At 43.1% G+C, this 6857-nt stretch overlaps 1 pseudogene; it reads left to right on the top strand.

The window, feature by feature from the left end:
- Window positions 1-2505: 2505 nt before the first annotated feature.
- Window positions 2506-3627, top strand: LOC147700696 (epidermal differentiation-specific protein pseudogene; annotated as a pseudogene).
- Window positions 3628-6857: the final 3230 nt, after the last annotated feature.

The raw sequence follows: 6857 nt of genomic DNA, 5'->3' as shown, positions 1-6857 counted from the left end.
CTGTGGGTAAAAGGTGCCCAGAGTCCTATGTCAGCCTGTCTATTGCCAATTGTACTTGCACCCTAGGCAACTTCAAACATCTTAGACCAGACTACATTTGTTAAGCAATGAAAGCTGTCAAATAAGGGTCTCCCAGGGACATCGCCCCTGCCTGGGTCTCAGCAGCTCTGTCCAATCAGCTTGCCTCGGCCATCTGCTCCTTACTTAACTTTTCAATCAGGTCTGGAAAAATTCCACTGGCCTGGAAAGCCGCTCAGGTGATACTTACCCGCAAGAAGGCTCATCTTCCAGCTACAGACTAGTCCAGTTATCATCCAATGTTGAGGCTTACTGTATTGAGTAAGCTGCTGGAAGGGCAAATAAACAGCCAACTAATGGAGTTTACAGAATCTAATATAATTCTGAACCCTTCCCAATCCAGGTTCAGACCTATGCACAGCACTGAAACTGTGCTTATCGCAGTTACAGAGCACATCAGATGCTCTCCAGATAAAAATAAGTCATCTTTGCTTGTGCTGCTTGAATAGTCCTCAGCCTTTGACACTGTGTCTCACCATAGATTGCTTCTGTGGCTGCAGACAATTGAAATTCATGGAATAGCTCTTCAGTGGTTTGCCAATTTTCTATCTCACAGAACCCAGACCATCAACCTGCGTCCTTTTAAATCACGCACCATAGACCTCGACAACGGGGTGCTCCAGGGCTGCTGTCTTAGCCCCAACTTTTTAATATCTACATAGCCCCCCTTGCCGAACCCAGCGGAGCTTGTGGTTTTGAACCTCTGTCATATGCTGATGATACTCAGCTCCTAATCTCTTTTGACAAAGACCTGAATAATACTGAAGCATGTTTTGCAGCTGGGGAGACAGCCGTCTCTTTTTGGATGACTGATAACTGTTTCCAGTGGAATATTAGCAAAACGGAGATAAGGCATTTTGGCAGAACCCAACTGCTCTGGTCCCCTGGCTGGTGCTCTTCTGAATTAGAAGCAGCGCCAACTCCTAAAGTGGAAATAACAAAACGGGGCGTTAGCCTTGATCAGGCGCTGAGCACGAAAGAACAGGTAGTGGCTACCACTGGCGCCTCCTTTCACATGATACTTCTGCGTCGAAGAGTCTTTCCTTTACTCCCACTTTCTGTGCGTTAAACTTTGGTCCAAGCATTGGTTATCAGCTGCTTGGACTATTGAAACACCCTACTGGCAGCTACCAATGAGACACTCCTTACTAAGCTACAAGTGGTCCAAAATACAGCGCTCGCATCATCCAAAATCTTTCTTCCAGGGCTGCCTCTTCACCCCTTTTACGCTTGCTTCCTTGGCTACCGGTGCAAAAAGAATAATCTTCAAGATCTGCTGTATAACTCATGAATCTCTCAATGGCAAACCTAGTTATCCTGCGGCAAAACGTACACCTTACCAGCCAGGCAGAACATTAAGATCCACAGACAAATCCCTTATTACTATTCCTCGAATCAGAAAATCCTCTTTCGGTGGTTGATCTTACTCCTATTCGGCCCCTTGGTACTGGAACAAACTACCCATAAACATACAGAAATGCACAGCTCACATTAAATACAGAAAACTTCTTAACACTGAGCTGTTTCTGACCTAGTGTGCCATGTTGCCTGAGTCCTATGCTGCGCCCAGATAACCCTACTTTCATCATGCTCTGAGGGTGCCTACTTCTTTGAATAATCTTGTTCAATGAAATTGAAAAATTTGGATGAAATATTCAGAATTCCCTCACTATATTTTGGGATTGGGCATCTGTCTTGCCGGGTTCTCGCCCTGATTAGATTGTTATTGCAAGTTTGTACTCTGTGAAAAACAGTCATCATCATCATCATTGCAGTTCATACATAAAGTAAAATTTGCATATTTTGGGCCAGATGTACAATGCCCAAAATAGTGCCTCTCAAATTGCGAGGCACTATTTTGGATGTACAACAGTGTGTAACACACTTAGCGATTCCCAATGGGGTCACAAATTGAGAGGCTCCTGAATATTAATGAGCCTCTTCCAATTTGCGACCCCATTGGGAATGGCTGGGCCTCCCAGGTATGGTGGTCCGCTGGGCTCAGCCGACCACCATGACTGGGACTGCTTTTAAATAAAGCAGTTTTTTTTTTAACTGCAGCCGGTTTTCCTTAAAGGAAAATGGGTTGCATAAAAAACTAAAAAAATTGAAACGTTTTTGTTTCATTTTTTAAGGGCAGGTAGTATTTTCCCCTGTGTTTGCAAAGGGGAAGGGGTCATTTGGGGACCCCGTCCCTTTTGCGACCCCATTGCCACCCTCTTGAAGAGGTTGGTACTTTGAGAGGGTTTTGTGACAGCACTTGATGCTCTTTGTTGTGGAAAAGCAAACAGGACTCTGGTCCATCCAGTGACTTCCTCACACTGTTCCTTCTGGGCTTTTTCTGATCTTCTCTGTTAATGAACCCTGAAGAATGGCAGCATTAAACTGCTTTATCCCTGGTGTCTCTCTTTGTTTTCTTACAGCGTCAAATAAGGGACCGCATTGAAGACTTCCCAGCTGATGACCATGAACTCAATCACCGTCTATGAACACGCCAACTTCCAGGGACTCCATAAGACTTTTACAGCAGATGTCCCATTTCTGACAAATGAATGCTTCAATGACTGTATCTCCTCTGTGAAGATCGTCGGGCAGCCTTGGATCCTATACGAGCATGCAAACTATCAGGGAAGGTTCCTAGCCTTAGAGGAGGGAGAATACTCAACGCTTACCCAGAATGATATAGGATCTTCTCTTAAACTGATCACTGATGACCTGAGCAATCCAAAGATCACAGTGTATGAGCATGTCAATGCAAGGGGTAAGGCGTTAGTGCTGACTCAGGAGTCCAATCTGGTATTTGGACACTTCAATGACAAGATAAGCTCCCACAGAGTCCAGAGTGGGGCATGGCTTCTGTCCGAGCATCCAGACAGATGTGGAAGGAGCATTATAGCCAGGGCTGGTGAATATTTGGCAAATTACTGCGATATCGGTCTCAATGACCAAGTCTCCCATGCGTATCCTCTGCGCCCCGGGCAATGCTCTGTGACAGCCACAATTCTGTGGGACAAGAAAAAGGTAGAGAGTGAAAGAAACATTCAGATAGACCAGTATTCATACAAGAACAGCTCAAATATTGAGCAGCAGCTCACGGCCACTTCTACCAAAGAGTTTGAAAAATACGCCTCCCACAGCTTCGAATTCAGCAATGAGACCACAATAAGGGCTGGAGTCTCCTTTAATTTGATAGGAATAGTCAATATTTCGTCAGAGGTGTCCAACACCTTCACAGTGAAGAAAGGAGAGTCTCAGTCATTCACCACAAGGAAGAAGTCAGAGTTGAGCTTGCCGGTGAAGGCTCCGCCACGCACAAAAGTGATTGTGAACTTCATGTACAAGGAGGTCACAATCTCAGTGCCGGTGGAGCTGAAAATCACCCGGGCCAATAAAACTTATATCGAAACTGGAACATACCGATGTGAGTCTGGCACAGAAATCAGCATTGATCTACAATCTCTGCCAGTGGAGTAACACAAAATGATGGAGCCTCCTGTAAAATGTGATAAGGGGCCCGTCCTCTCCTAGATTTCTGGGAGGCCCCCACATAGAGGGGTCTGCGGAGAACTTCGTTAAACCCCTGGACCCTTCCTATAAGTTGATCCCAGTGGGAGCCACACATGTTCTCCTTAGTAGAAACATGTCAACATTGATTTGCTATTCTTTGGGTGATTGTGATTGCATTTTGCTCAAAATTGAGAAATCTGTGAATGATCCTTTAAAGATGCTTCTCTCCCAGACATCAGCCTGCCTGATACAGAATGTCTTTTCCTCTAACCCAACTCATATTAAAAGCCATTAAAATATAGAGTACAGACAAGCTAGAATTCCCTACCAGAATCTCTAATAATGCCATATTCGATTTGGGGACTGGTTTTACATACCGCCCCCTTGAAGCACAGAACCAGTACTTTTCTCTGATTAACAATCAGAACTAGCAGAGTTCCAATGTGTGCGTGTACACTGTATACCCTCAACCAAACCTGTACTGTGATTAGCAAGGGTTATGTCTGCCTTTATCCTCAGGTTCTTAGAAAATCCCATCCTGCTACAAGTCACTTACTGGCAGTGCTTCAACGGTGTGTCCCTGAGGTGTTCTGCTGTATCAGTTTCTGTCTGTTTCCTGTTAATGTCATACTCTGTCCACAAGGTGTCACTGCTGCAGCCATGTGTGTTTCTTCAGAACATGAGACAATGTAACATTATGACAATCCAACAAGAGTCTCTGCACCAAACACATGAGGGCACAAAGCTAGTTCACTCCTGGAGAAAAGTTACACTGTTGGAGTAAGTGTGCGTGAAACAGACATGGCTTGTGCTTCCAATATCCCAATCATCGAGTTCTAATTAATCCTGCAATAAAAACACATGCCTAACTAAATTAAGGCACCCTGGGTAGTGTAGCAGTAGAGTGGGCAAAGTGCATCTGAGTAGTTAGCAAGCTTGGCTCCATTTATGACTTTATATCTAAACACCCTTACAAAATATATCTTTAAAAATTCCCATCTAGGAGACATTCAGTAGAATTAATTGGTTCAGAAGCTGTAGACCCAATGACGGCTGACTGAGAGAGGCCATACATTTTCTATTTAGTAATGTCAAAAAGACGTGTGGGGGCCACAAACCTCGGACTGACCTCTGCATTGTGCCAGTTCTTCATCACAGATGGAACAGTTCAAAGCTTTTGAAAATGATTTATACTTCATGAAATGTACTTGGCTTTCATAACAGAAAAAGCAGTTCATAATTCTTAAAAATGATTTATACTTTATGAATTGTACTACCATTTATTACAACATTGAACAGTTCTTAATTCTTAAAAATGTTTTATACTTCATGAATTGAACTTGCCTTTATCACTAGATGGAACAGTTTAAGTTTTGAAAATGATGTACACCTTCCTGAAATGCAATGGCTGATACACCAAAGCTGTTAACATTTTGTTGCATTGACGTGTGTGGCAAGACAGTGAACATTAGTAAAAACAAATGCAGGTTGGCTGGTTTCAAATGTTTATGGGTGCGAGTGGTAAATACATAAACTAAATGAAGCTGACTGGATAACCCCAAAAAAACACATTTATTTCACAAGGTTGTAATGAGTGAACTGTAGGTGCAGGCTTCATTGATGTCATTAATGTACCGCATCATCCATTCATTCAGAAACATTTATGTGCATCTATACTGTCTTTGCTTGAATTTTAAGTTACTTATCTGTTTTTCTTTTTTAATGTTTGCTTTTGTTATATTGTATCTTAAGCTGGAACATTTAGGGGTTCTAAGTTCTCATTTTAAGACTGGTCAAGTAATGGAAATGACTAATTTATAATCAGCCTACCATTAATATTTAGCTCCAAGTCTTATTATTTGTGTTATGACTAATAAATCTCAGTTGCAAGCGGCTCAAGCCTGGTCTTGTAATGAACTTTGCATTCACTTTTGAGTCCTTCATGGTCAACATCACAGCGCTGATGTGTGGGCAAGGATGGTTTGAGGAGCTCAGGCTCCTGCTGGCTTTCACTGACCAAAGCTTTCAGAAGACAATTACAGTGTAAGAGAAAGTAAAAGGTGCTTGCATCAAAGGATTCCTATCCCACACTTAGGGGCACATTTACAAGGGCACTGCACCACTGGAGCATCACTTTTTTCCGATGCTCCGGTGGCTCATGCCCTAATCTATAGTTTCAAGGCAGCGCTATGCTATGCCGCCTTGTAAATATGGCCAGTTTTCTGCAGCAAAGGGGCGTGCAATGGGTGTTGCTATGGGCATTCCCCATATTTACAAGGATCTGTAAATTGGAGGTAAAGCCAAAACACCTTTCAAAAGCAGGCATTAATGTGGCACAATGAGGAGAAGTAATTGTATTTCTCCTTGATTTTTGTTTTTACTGTATGTGCTGCATTCGTCCCTTCCCTGTCACGGACACTTGGCCCACCGCACAAGTGAGAAAGCATTTTATTAGGACACCTTCGGCAACACGTGTTGAAGGAAACTTGTTCTGGCCCACACAGAAATGTCAGGAAAAAATATGTTTTTGACAATTAATTAAATTTGTAAGGGCTTCTGAGCAGGTACACCTTGTAGGATTTACACAAAACATGCCACATAGTATTCCCATACTGACTAGTTTCCAAAAAGAAGGTGTTCACTAAAAGAGAGAGTGTGCACTAATGGGAAAAGCAAAGAAAAACATAAAAACCGTATTGCACACCCATTCACTAGTCAATCACTGGCATACTGGTTGGATTTGGCACAAGGGTAAGTAAATGGTGCATAAAGAAAGTTCTTTTTACCAGAATTTATGAAATAAAATCCGCAAAAGTCGTTGTTAATAATTTCAACATCATAAGAGAACCGCTGATTTACAGCTGGAGACCTGCAAAGTTACGTCAAGGCACCAACCACTTTACAGTCCACTGGCATGCATTTCGTGCACGCAGAAAACCATTAACACTGTCAGCTTCAGACCCAACACAATCCAAAACTTACATTGATAAACAGAATCATTCTAGGCCCATCACTCTCAGAAGCCAAAAAGACAAGCACATAAATCCCACCAAGAAGTACCCAAAGATCAGACAACTGACAAACACACCACAAGCAAGTCAGTAAACATACTGGCTATCAGCCATCAACACACTGTCAGTCCACGCTCATTGCCAACCAAGCACCGGTCCACACACACAACCAGCCAAGTGCCAGTCCCCACACACCACCAGGCAAGGATCAATCCAGACACAACACCAGGCAAGAACCAGTCCACACAAACCACCTGGCAA

Source organism: Lissotriton vulgaris, chromosome 7 (assembly GCF_964263255.1).
Source record: "Lissotriton vulgaris chromosome 7, aLisVul1.2, whole genome shotgun sequence".
Taxonomy (NCBI): domain Eukaryota; kingdom Metazoa; phylum Chordata; class Amphibia; order Caudata; family Salamandridae; genus Lissotriton; species Lissotriton vulgaris.
This window is presented reverse-complemented; position numbering and strand designations above follow the sequence as displayed.